The sequence below is a fragment of the Hemicordylus capensis genome, chromosome 3 (genome assembly GCF_027244095.1).
Source record: "Hemicordylus capensis ecotype Gifberg chromosome 3, rHemCap1.1.pri, whole genome shotgun sequence".
NCBI lineage: Eukaryota > Metazoa > Chordata > Lepidosauria > Squamata > Cordylidae > Hemicordylus > Hemicordylus capensis.
In genome coordinates this window covers 269,797,391-269,809,827 of record NC_069659.1, presented here as the reverse complement: position 1 = coordinate 269,809,827, position 12,437 = coordinate 269,797,391, and the positions used below count along the sequence as shown (strand labels likewise).

General features: G+C 41.5%; 1 protein-coding gene and 1 long non-coding RNA gene across 5 annotated transcripts in view; one reads left to right on the top strand and one right to left on the bottom strand.

The window, feature by feature from the left end:
* Positions 1-12,437, bottom strand: part of SHTN1 (shootin 1) — a 163,389-nt gene that overhangs the window by 6,699 nt on the left and 144,253 nt on the right. The window lies entirely within an intron of this gene.
* Positions 3,229-10,612, top strand: LOC128349351 (uncharacterized). The gene is made up of 2 exons (XR_008318772.1): positions 3,229-6,075; positions 9,643-10,612. It is a non-coding gene; the product is annotated as an uncharacterized LOC128349351 (long non-coding RNA).

The window sequence follows — 12,437 nt, the reverse complement described above, 5'->3', positions numbered from 1 at the left end:
TACATCACCTAAATGGAAGATTAGATTAGAAAATAAAATCTCCCGGCTTAGATCAGATGCTAGTAAACTGAAAGATATGAAAGACAAGAAGCTGAAGAATGAAAACACCAAACAGTATCTGATCCAAAAATACCACCTCGATTCAAGGAAAATTAGAGAAGTCCTGGAAATAATAAAGCAGCAAATAACAGCAGTGTCAAAGAATATTAGCAGGTATGAAGCCAGAATTACATAGGCAGAATCTCCAATTCCAGTCGAATCAGAGACGTTTCTACCAAAGCACAGAAGGAGAAACTGCAAGAAACCTAGAAACACCAAATAAAAAAGAAACAGTGCAATTCTGGGAAAATTATGGGACAATCCAATAGATTATAATAAAAAACCAGGCTGGATGAAAGAGGTCAAAAAAATGTAACCAACAAATGCAAGATCTACTAATAACACCAGAATTAATAAGTGAAAGAGCAAAGAAAATTAAAAATTGGACTGCGCCAGGCGACGATGAACTGCATGGCTTTTGGCTTAAACACCTAACAAGCCTTCATAAACAACTATCAAAACAGTTCAATCACATTTTGCAAGGAGGTGATGTTGAACAATGGCTAACAACTGGGAAAACTCATCTCATCATGAAAGACCCAGCAAAAGGTGCAGTTCCAAGTAATTATAGACCGATCACCTGCCTGCCAACCATGTTCAAATTATTAACTGGAATAATAGCAGATGAAGTGATGCAACACTTATTAACTAACAAACAGCTTCCAGTTGAACAGAAAGGAAATTGCCCGAACACCAGAGGCACAAAAGACCAGCTGCTGATTGACAAAATGATTTCAGAAAACTGCAAGAGAAGAAAAACAAATCTAAGTGTTGCATGGGTTGACTACAAGAAAGCCTTCGATTCATTGCCTCACACATGGATACTAAAATGTTTAGAAACAACAGGTGTCAGCAAAAACATTCAGATATTTATTTTAAAAAGCAATGAGCATGTGGAGTACACAGTTAACAATCAATGGCGAGACACTTGGACAGGTTAGCATCAGAAGAGGCATTTTCCAAGCGGACTCACTATCCCCTCTGTGGTTTGTAATCGCCATGACCCCACTTTCACAAATACTAAACAAAACAGGCCTCGGATACCAAACATCTAAAACATCAAGTCAAATCAACCATCTGCTGTACATGGACGATCTGAAGTTGTATGGAAAGTCCCAGTCAGAAATCGAATCACTGCTAAACACTGTCCGTATATTCAGTAGCAATATAGCAATGGAGTTTGGACAAGACAAGTGTGCTGCATTAATAATGAACAGAGGAAAAACAAGAAAAACAGAAGGAATAGAACTGCCCAATGGAAGCAAGATCAAAACCTGGAAGAGAAAGAACATTACAGATACTTAGGCATTCTCCAGGCTGATAACATCGCACACACTGAAGTTAAAAGAAAAATGGGAAGTGAATACATCAGGAGAGTTAGAAAAATCCTCAAGTCCAAACTCAATGGCGGGAACACCATACAAGCCATAAACACCTGGGCTATACCTGTTATCAGATACACTGCAGGAATAATAGACTGGACCCAGGCAGAGCTAGAGATGCTGGATCGTAAGACCATGAAAATCATGACCATCAATCATGCTCTGCACCCCCGCAGTGATGTCGATAGGCTATACTTCCCTCGCAGCTCAGGTGGAAGAGGAATGCTGCAAGTCCATCAAACAGTACAGGAGGAGAGAAGAGGCCTTGAAGAATATATCAAGGACAGTGAAGAAGATGCACTTCAAATGGTCAATAACACGAAACTATTCAACACCAATGAAAGAAAGCAGGCCTACAAGAAAGAACAAGTCAAGAACCGAGCAGAAAAATGGAGAAATAAGCCCCTGCATGGTCAATATTAAGTGGAATAATAAGTGGTATAATAATAATAATAAGTAATAATAATAATAAGTGGAAAATCAGACATCACCAAGACATGGCAATGGCTTAAGAATGGCAACTTGAAGAAAGAAACAGAGGGTTTAATACTGGCTGCGCAGGAACAGGCACTAAGAACAAATGCAATAAGAGCAAAAGTCAAAAAGTCAACAACAGCAAGTGCCGCCTTTGTAAAGAAGCAGATGAAACAGTGGACCACCTAATCAGCTGTTGTAAAAAGATCGCACAGACTGACTACAAACAAAGGCATGACAAGGTAGCAGGGATGATACACTGGAACATCTGCAAAAAATACAAGCTACCTGTAGCCAAAAATTGGTGGGACCATAAAATTGAAAAAGTTGAAGAAAATGAAGATGTAAAAATATTATGGGACTTCCGACTACAAACAGACAAACATCAGCCACACAATACACCAGATCTAACTGTAGTCGAGAAGAAAGAAAAACAAGTCAAAATAATCGACATAGCAATACCAGGCAATAGCAGAATAGAAGAAAAAGAAATAGAAAAAATCACCAAATACAAAGATCTACAAATGGAAATTGAAAGGTTGTGGCAGAAAAAGACCTGGGTGCAGTTCCAAAAGACCTCAAAGAGACCTCAACACCATAGGGGCCACAGAAATCACCATCAGCCAATTACAAAAAGCAGCTTTACTGGGAACAGCCTATATTGTGCAACGATATCTATAACAACTGACAATAAAATTCAGCCATCCCAGGTTCTTGGGAAGGACTCGATTTGTGGATAAAACAAACCAGTCAATAACACCTGTCTGACTGTGTAAACAAGAAATAATAATAATAATTAATAATTAATAAATTCAATTTCTATACCGCCCTTCCAAATATGGCATGAATGTAGTCCTTAAACAACTTTTTCAGTCTGTGTCTCAGTCTCAATGAAATTGCCTGCCAAAGCAGCTATGGGTAAAAGTGGCACCTTCCCTCCCATGGAAAAGGCGGTTTCAGAATGTTGTGATTGGCTAGTAGACACTGAGGCGATTCTCACGATCACCAAAAAGCAGACAAAGGGAGCCTAGCCTGCTTTTTAGCGAACATGTGCTGCAACGGGAGCTCCCGGCAGCAAACCTCACTAATTCCACCTCCCCTTAGCCAATTTTAACAAAGCGAGCGCTCCGTTAACCTCAGTGTTTTGCTCATGTGTTGCCATGGTGTGCGGCAACACACGAGTAGACCCTCAACCAGGAGGCTGCAAGCAGCCTCCTGGGCTTGGGGGTCTATCCAGGATGCCCCACGCACCCAGGTGGGGCATCCTGGAACTTCCGGGGGCCACATGGCCCCCTATCCCCACCGCACCTGCTGGCTAAGTGAGGGAGCGGCAGTTGTGTGGGTGGCCAACCTGGCTGCCCCGGGCTGCCTGGCAATCGTGTGCAGAGAGAGCGAGCTAAGCCTGCTCTTCCTGCTAACCCCCTTACAGCAAGTCTCACTGATCATGAGACTCACCTCACTGACATTCAAGAGGAATTTAAACTTAGGAGCCTCCTGTGGAGAGGATGCCTAAGGGAGGGGCTCTAGAATGGAGTGAACAGGTGGCTATCTAATTCAGTTGGACTTAACTGAGTTGCATAGGGATGGTTAGGTCTAGAGATAGGATTTCTGATTAGGGTCTCTAGGGCTAGACTGAGGGAGAATTGGGAGGTTAGTAGGTAGGTTTTACACACTAGGCACGTCCTCTGTAAAACAAGCTTGACTATCAAATGTAAATGCTGGGAGTGTATGGTTGATTACACAGAATATATAGCCAGTGAAGTTGTATCGCCGTAAAGGTGTTGGAAATCTAAAGAAGCTTGGTATTTCAAAACAGTCACCCCAGTAACTTGAAAGTAAAGCCTTTGTTGATGTACTGACACAATCATATATAAATACCTGAGTTTGACTACCAGTTCAAAATTTAAGAGGTGTACTGTCAGGGTGTAACTATATTAGGGCAAGGGGAGACAGTTGTCTGGGGGCCCACTGCCTTGGGGCCCCCCCCCAGAGGCAAGTCACATGACTGACTCCCCCAGCCGTGCACCCACCCGGGCTTCCTTCAGTTGTATTCATCCTCCGAAATGGATATGAGTGTTAAAGACCTGGAGCTACCAGAACAGTATGTCTTTCTCTAGGACCATTAAATGACTTGCATCGTCCACAATTCACAAAACCTTTTAAAAAATAATTTCTTTTACTTCAGGAGCTGAGCTTCAGTGAAGGGGGGGTGGCATTTTAAAATCTTGTCTCTGGGCCCACTCCAACCTTGCTACGCCCATGTACAGTCTTGCAAGTTCTAAGGTGGTTAACTTTGTTTCAGAAACCACTACGTGTTTGACCCTACATTGTAGTTAATAAGACACCACTGAAGCTATTGTATGAGGTTAGAGTTATTTTCCTTGGTTTACAATGTTAAAACTCTTTCAACTGTGTCTACTCATTTCTCCCCACGTTACCACTTGGGTGCAATACAAAACCTAGTGTTGGAAACCCAAATTAGTATTTAATTTGTTGTTGGCAGCATAATAAATAGACAAAGGGTTGAAAACAAAGGTTCACAAATATGTTGAGGCTGTTCTTACAAGCAGCCAAGGCCAGGCTTAGGCAGCCACACCTGGACTTGGCTGCCTGTGAGAACCGTCAGGATCCATGCAGATCTCAGCGGCACCAAACCCAGAATTAAAGCCTGGCTCTTAGCCCAGGTTAAGGGTGCAACCCTTAACCTGGCTGCTGGGTATATGTGTCAGTTCAGGCTGCTTGCAGCTCATGCTGACATGGAGACAGGGTCCTAGTGCCCGTCCTCTAAGGGAATCCCCCAGTGCACCATAACTTGGCATGCAGTGCACTGTGGGATACCCTGAGCCTAGGAAGAGTCCCAGCCTCAGAGCAATCCGCCATGTTCTGTGCTGCACGGAGAAGTACTGATTGCGTGGAAGCATACTCCGCGTTCCCAAGCACAGCATGATCATCTGGGGGGAAGGCAAGGTTTGCAAAGCTCCCCCCCATACACGGTAGGTCATGTGAATGGCCCCCAGGTTTCCCCCCCAAAAACATCTATATAATTTAAACATTAATCTCCCAGTCCCAACCTTTGGTCCTGACCCCGAGGGAGCAATATTTTAGGACTGCAGAACAGAAGGGAAATGTTAAAACTACCACAACCAAAAAAAGAAACACCCTTCCACCTGTACCATGGTCCCAGTCCACATCAGGGTCCCCTGCAGCTGTATAGTTTTTAGAAAAACAGAAAGAGAATGGGCAAGATCCTGACTAAGCCAAACATGACTAAGTCCCATAGTAGATTAATGAGACTAAAGCCAATAATGAACAGCATGTCTCATTCATTTCTATGGTGCTTTGTCATGACTAAACTAGTCTGGATCCTACCCAGTATGTTCAATGTCATATCTGGTTTGACACCAACCAATCAACCAGAAAGGCCCTGATCTACAATATGTAATTTTGAGGTACAAGTGCTCTGTGAAGGTATCAAAGAGCATTTGCTCTGGAATAGCTTAACCTGTTTTGAGAATGCATTCTCTCACAATTGTGTATTTCATGTGTTACAAATTTATAACCACTGCAATTCCACTCTTTTCAGTTTCCATCTAAACAGCTATGGATGCTTGCAGTTTTCATGTGTAGACAAATCCTTAATTCTCCAATTGGCCTGTAGTTCCACTTTGGTGGAAGAAGCAGGTACATATGATTTAGCCATTTGTACTACAGAATATAAAAGCACAATATGGCTGCCACTAAGCTATAAGTATTGGAAAGAACAAGTAGAATCTTTGTGGGAGAAAGAAATTGATGTGATGGGTCCAATTATTATGGGATCAGCTCAGGTAATTGTTCAGAAAGAAAGGTTGCTCAGCAAGGCAAGGTGAAGTAAAAACAGTGCGATTTCATTGGCTTGTATTTAATTGACAGGAACGCAATATAATCCTGCCACTCTAGTGAATGTAAGACAGATCACATCATGTTAGTAGGATTTTATCTTCTATTGCCAGATTTCTTCAAGAAGAAAGGAATATTTTACAACAGCAAACCAGCATTTGCTTTCCGCTATATAGTTCAAAACCTATGAACCACCATCATATCAAATACTGAAGTTTCGGCCAACTGGTGATTCTGATCTGTAAGTGTTCAAAACCTTGAGATGGAAAAAGCCTATTTTATGCAAATTCTGCCTTGTACTCAGACTTAATTCTTCTGAAAAATGGAAGGGGAAATATTTTGAACATGATGGTGAATGAAACTTTGAAAGTAGCATAATGACAAAGGATTTATTTTAGAAAATGCTACCTCTGAAAAGCTGATTGCCCCAACACTATAAAAATGGTCAAAGCCATAAATGCCAAGGTCCTTTTTATTTCACTTTAGAGTAACTATCTTTCAAATCTCAACAGCTGGACTATTTAACACAATCTGGTGAATCAGAGTATAATTCTTCAGTGGGCTCTCCACAGGGGGCCTGCATTAGTGGATGGCAGCAATCCAACAGCTGATGCACAGCCAAATAGTGTGAAGCCTATTTCGTTTTCAATGAAAATGGATAACACAGCAATCATATTTATCACCTTCAAGGATGGAAAAATGGGAGATTAAAATCTGTCAATGTAATACAGTTTAACAGCAAGATCCAGTGATTAAGATGTTGTATGTTCCAGCACAAAATAAGAAATTGTTGCTCATAGTTCCTTTGGTGCTTCCCCTGCCTTACTCTCCCTGCCCACCCGCCCCTTTAAACACAACTGCTACTATTCACAGTGCAGTGTTATTGTTATAAATCATAAAATCTGTCACAGGGGTTTATTGCTAACCTGCTACATTGGATTCTGAGCTGAAATTTGGCATGCACACGTCACTGCACAAAACAGATTTTTGAATTCTATATTAAAAAGGGTACAATTCAGGAAAGATTGATTGCAATTGCCAATGAAGCTATTATTGCAGTAATAGGAGGTAAGAAGGTGCAAATCATGGTGGGTTGTGCTCAGTCCTTAATTTACTTCAGAATAGTCTCAGTAGCATTACTGAAAACTTAGCCATTCTGCTCTGAAATAAGTGTCAGCTCAAATTAAACTAATTTTAAAAAGCTAATTGTACAATCCATTTGTACTGGGAAGTGTGTATGTGCGAGTGCGTTTTGGAAAGCATGATTTTCTTCTAATACTTTGCACTGTTTTGTAATGAATGATCATAAAGACATTTTCTGACCTATAAATCAATACGAATGGAATGGTATTTAACAATTATTGTTGTTGACCGATACATAAGTGGCAGAAAGTGCTAACTTCTAGTGCTCTGCAAGTTTCCATGAAGAACATGGAAGTTCTGAAAGTCAATATGCAAATTAATAGTGGTAAACATAACTATTTAAAACAAAAGCAACGATTTTTGAAAAGGTCACAACCTGTGTTTATATAATAGCAGCATTTAATCTACATTTTTAACAGCAGTTAAATGCTATTAACCTATGAACTGAAACCTACATATATATTTAACAAGATAAAACAGTAATAAAATTGTGTCATTGTGTAAGCTTGCATAAGCATTCTAATAATAATTGCTGCCAATCAAAAATTTCTAATACCCTATTCCAATTAAAATGTAAGCACCTATCATATATTACAAAGATAACACAAACCATTGTAAGAAAAAAAAAGTAGGGAGGATAAAAGAAAAAGAAAGTAACAACAGAATATGCAAGACCGTGCTATGGGGTCACCTATCAATGATTCCCATATGAACAAAAGCATGAAGCCAACAGTAAAAATAACAGGCAAAAAAAGAAAAGAAAAGTTAACTATACTTTGGATTTCGTAGTATTTGCTTTATTTGTATTTATTACAAAGCCAAAACTTTTTAGCAATGAAATAATCCTCCGAAATATATGCCAGTCTGATCTAAGGTGACTTTTAAAGTTTATAATATAGAAATAACAAAAGACACTGCTATATTTTACTCTAATGTAATGGTCTCTGGGGGTATAATCTCCAACTATCTAAAGTTAACTGGAAATCTTCCATTGATGTTAATGGCTCTGAATTGCATCCTTAATCAAAATGCAACAAAACAAACTAAACACTTGTTAATTTGGAATCAATACAGTAAAAAAAAAAATCATCACTATGAATTATCCCACAGACTCATAACAATTAACAGTAATTTATATTTTTGAGAGCCTGTGAAAGTGGCTTGGATGTATTTTAGCATTCTGCTGCCAAAGGCACAGTATATCAAGACATAAAAAGAAACAAGATGACATATATTCTTTTAAATTAGACTGTCCAGAGCAGCACTATGACCCTTTAAGACAGGCACCTATGATATTGGGGGGTAAATTATTCTGGTTAGGGTTGATACTATGCTCTGGAATTGTACTTATTTTATTTCATCATTTATTCATTTATTTAAATTTCTATGTTGCCTAACCCAGAGGCTCTAGGTAGTTTACATGAATAAAACCGATAGCCATTAAAAATAAACAATTACAAACATTTAAGAGTTACTATAAGCCAGGCTTTTTTTTAAAAAAATGTGTCTTTAGGGCACTTTTAAAGGCTGGTAAAGACTGTTAAGCCTTGAGTATCTATAGGGAGTGCATTCCACAGCCCAGGGGCGACTACAGAGAAGGTCCGATCCTGAGTCACCACCAGATGAGCTGGTGGCAGCTGGGATGAACCTCTCCCAATGACCTTAATGTGCAGTGGAGATCATGCTGAAGAAGGCACTCTCCCCAGGTAGCCCAGTTCTAAGTCATTTAGGGCTTTAAAGATAAATACCAGCATTTAATATTTTGCCCGGAAACCTATTGGTTTTAAAACAGGCATAATATGGACTCTCTGAGAAACCCCAGAGACCAATCTGCTGTCGCATTTCAAACTAACTGACGTTTCCGAATGACATACAAAGACAGCCCCACACAGAGTGAACTGCAGTAATGAAGTCTAGAGGTTACCAGAGAGTGAAGTTTTGAGATAATTATATTCAAGTAATGGACAAAGCTGTTTTATCAACCAAAGTTGACAGAAAGTACTCAGTCACAGCCTCAATCTGAGAAACCAGAGTGAGGCCTAGGTCCAGAAGCATGTCCAAACTACATACCTGTTTCTTTGCAGGGAGTGCAACCCCATCTAGAACACATCCCTTGAACTATGACCCCTAACCATGAGTACCTCTGTCTTATTTGGATTCAGCTTCAATTTATTATCCTCCATCCTGCCCATTATCACCTGTATGCAGGCATTATTGAGGGGGGGGGCTATGCCATTTCCTAATTATGATGTCATGGATAAATAGATTTGGGTGTCATCAGCATATAGATAACACCCTGCTCCAAATCTCCTGATGATCTTACCCAGCAGTTTCACATAGATGTTAAAGTTCATTGGAGATAGAATGAAGCCTTGCGGGTGAAGCCCTGAGGTTTATTTATGATAATGTCAGCTTTGTTATAAGCCCTGCTGCCCAATGAGATCACCTGGGGAGCTTCATCTGGTGGCTGCTCATGGACAGGCCTTCTTTGTTGTCACCTTGAGGCTTTGGAATGCATTCTTTGCTGAAATAAGGGCCTCCCCATCTTTGACAGCTTTTAAAAAGACTCTTAAGACACATTTATTCACGCAAGCTATTCAATTAGAATTGTGCATTTAAACTGTTTTAATGATATTTTAATTTCTGTTTAACTTTGTTTTATCAGCTTGAATGTGAGAAATTTTATCTGCAAAGAAGTTATTAAAAGCATCAGAATGCGATTATGAAGACTCCAAATTCAAGTTCAGAGAGTAGAGAACCTGAGTCAATTCCCTCACAACAACTCCATGGTTGTGAACTTGTGGACGCAATGCATGCAGAATAGAATTGCTTCTTTACTGCGCATATTTGGGAGTGCTTCTGGATCCACACCTTTCCCTGGTTCCCCAGGTTGAGGCAGTGGCCAGAAGCGCTTTCTATCAGCTGAGGTTGATACGCCAGCTGTGTCCGTTTCTTGAGGTTCATGATCTCAAAACAGTAGCACACTTGTTGGTAACCTCCAGACTTGATTACTGCAATGCGCTCTATGTGGGGCTGCCTTTGTACGTAGTCCGGAAACTGCAATTAGTACAAAATGCGGTAGCCAGGTTGGTCTCCGGATCATCTCGAAGAGACCATATTACTCCTATATTACAGGAGTTGCACTGGCTGCGAGTAAGTTTCTGGGCAAAATACAAAGTGCTGGTTATAACCTATAAAGCCCTAAACAGCTTAGGCCCACAGTACTTAAGAGAGTGTCTTCTTCTGCATGATCCCCATCGTCCACTGCGTACATCAGGGGAGGCTCGTCTGTGGCTATCTTCATGTCATTTGGTGGCCACCCAGGGATGGGCCTTCTCTGTTGTCGCCCTGAGACTTTGGAATGCGCTTTCTGTGGGAATAAGAGTCTCCCCATCTCTAGCGGCTTTTAAAAAGTGTCTAAAGACTTATCTTTTTACCCAGGCCTTTTAGCTTTTTAACTTTGCAACTTTTAAAATTTTGGATTATTTATTGATTTGTTTTAAGCTGTTTTTAATATATAATTGATTTTAATGTTTTGGTTTTGTTTGTTGTGAGACCTTGCAGTATAAAAATGCACTAAATAAATAATAAATAAATAAATATTGCCACAATGTAAGCCTTCAGATGGGCTTTAAGTCGTGTCTTGTTGGGCTTGTGTCAAGTCTTCTTTCACTTGTGCTCCAGTCTTCTCTGTTGCCACCTTAGCTCCTGTAGCTGTTCTGTATACCATGGAGCTAATTTCAGAGCAGGATGGAGAGGACGCTTAGGTGTGATTGTGTCTACTGCCCTGGTGAGTTCCCTATTCCAAGTATCCATCAGGGTACCAACAGAATCATCCACAGAACCAACTCTAAGAGGCCTTCCACGGCCTCTTCAAATCCTATAGGATCCAATAACCTTCTTGGGTTGACCATCCTAATAGGTGGGTTGTGGCCATGAAACCAACCTTGACCAAATGGTGGTCCGTCCATGGCAGTTGAGAAACAGTAGGAGTCTCCACCCATGGAACACCACCCTGATCTGAACACCAAATTTATATGTGGTCTGACACCTGGCACAGAGTTTTCCAGAACTACAAATGCCTCTGTCCCCTGTAGGTATACCCAGTGCGGTGCTTCACATGATCAAAGTGAAGCGCCTCAAGGTGTTGTGCGGGAAGAGCGAGCTTAGCCCACTCTCCCCGCACACAAGCAGAGGGCTCACCCTGCAGCCGGAGTGGCTGACCACACAACTACTAGCTGCTGGTTGTGGGGAGTGGAGGCCACCTGGCCCCTGGAAGGGCAGGGCATTCTGGGGATTCTGGAGAGACCCCCGAGGCCGGGAGGCTGTTTGTAGCCTCCCAATCAAGGGTCTACTCATGTGTCACTGTGCCACGGTAGCACACGATTGGTCAAATGCTCACCTCATTGTGGGGTGTGTGTGTGGGACTTAAACGGGCTTACTGCAGGGAGCCGCACAGCTCCCGGCGATTCCCACAACCGCAGGAAAGCAGGCTGGGCTCCCTTAGCTCCCTTTCCTGTGGTTGTGAGAATAGCATCACTGTCTTACCATATTCCTTTGTATTCTGCAACCAGGAACATAGTTCTCCTTGTACAAAATTTAGTGTCATTTTTGAGGGCTGATTCACATATGAATCTCCAGAGGAAATAAGTGTATTTGAGACCCCACTCTGCCTATTTTAAAACTGAGAAGGGAGCAGACTTCCTTCCACTGTACTTGCAAACACTTACAATAGTCACTAGAGAGGTGTCCCAGCCTACCTTACACCTTCACCCATGGATGGGGAAGATGAATCACCACTATCACCAGACATCAAGTCTCAGCAACAAAAGCTAGATGTTTAAAATCAAAAATCCCTCACTTACACTAGCAGGAACTTTCTCTGCCTAATGCTAGTCAGAGGAGAGATGCCACTGTCAGAATGAACGAAGTAAGAACATAAGAAAAGCCCTGCTGCCTCAGGCCCAGGGCCTACTAGTACAGCGTCCTGCTTGACATGGTGGCCCATTAGATGCCTTGGGAAGCCAAAAGCAAGAATTGAGGGCATGCACTCTCTCCTACTATTACTTCCCTGCAACTGGTATTTAGAGGCAACTTGCCTCTAAGGCTGGAGGTGGCTTATAGTCCTCAGACTAATAGCCATTGATAGACCTGTCCTCCATGGATTTATCTAGATCCCTCTTAAAGCCATCCAAGCTGCTGGCTGTAATCACATATTGTGGAAGAGAATTCCATAGGTTGATTATGTGTTGTGTGAAAAAGTACTTCCTTTTGTCAGTCCTAAATTTCTTGGCAATCTGTTTCATGGTTCCTCCTCCTCCTCCTCCTCTCCCACTCATTCTCTCACTCTCTTCCTCCTTCCTTGACCAGAGAAAAAACATCCTGTGCTGTCCTTTGGTCATGTCACTTTCGTCTTTCTCCTCCTCCCTCTCTCTCCCCACATTCCAGGCTAGAGCTTCA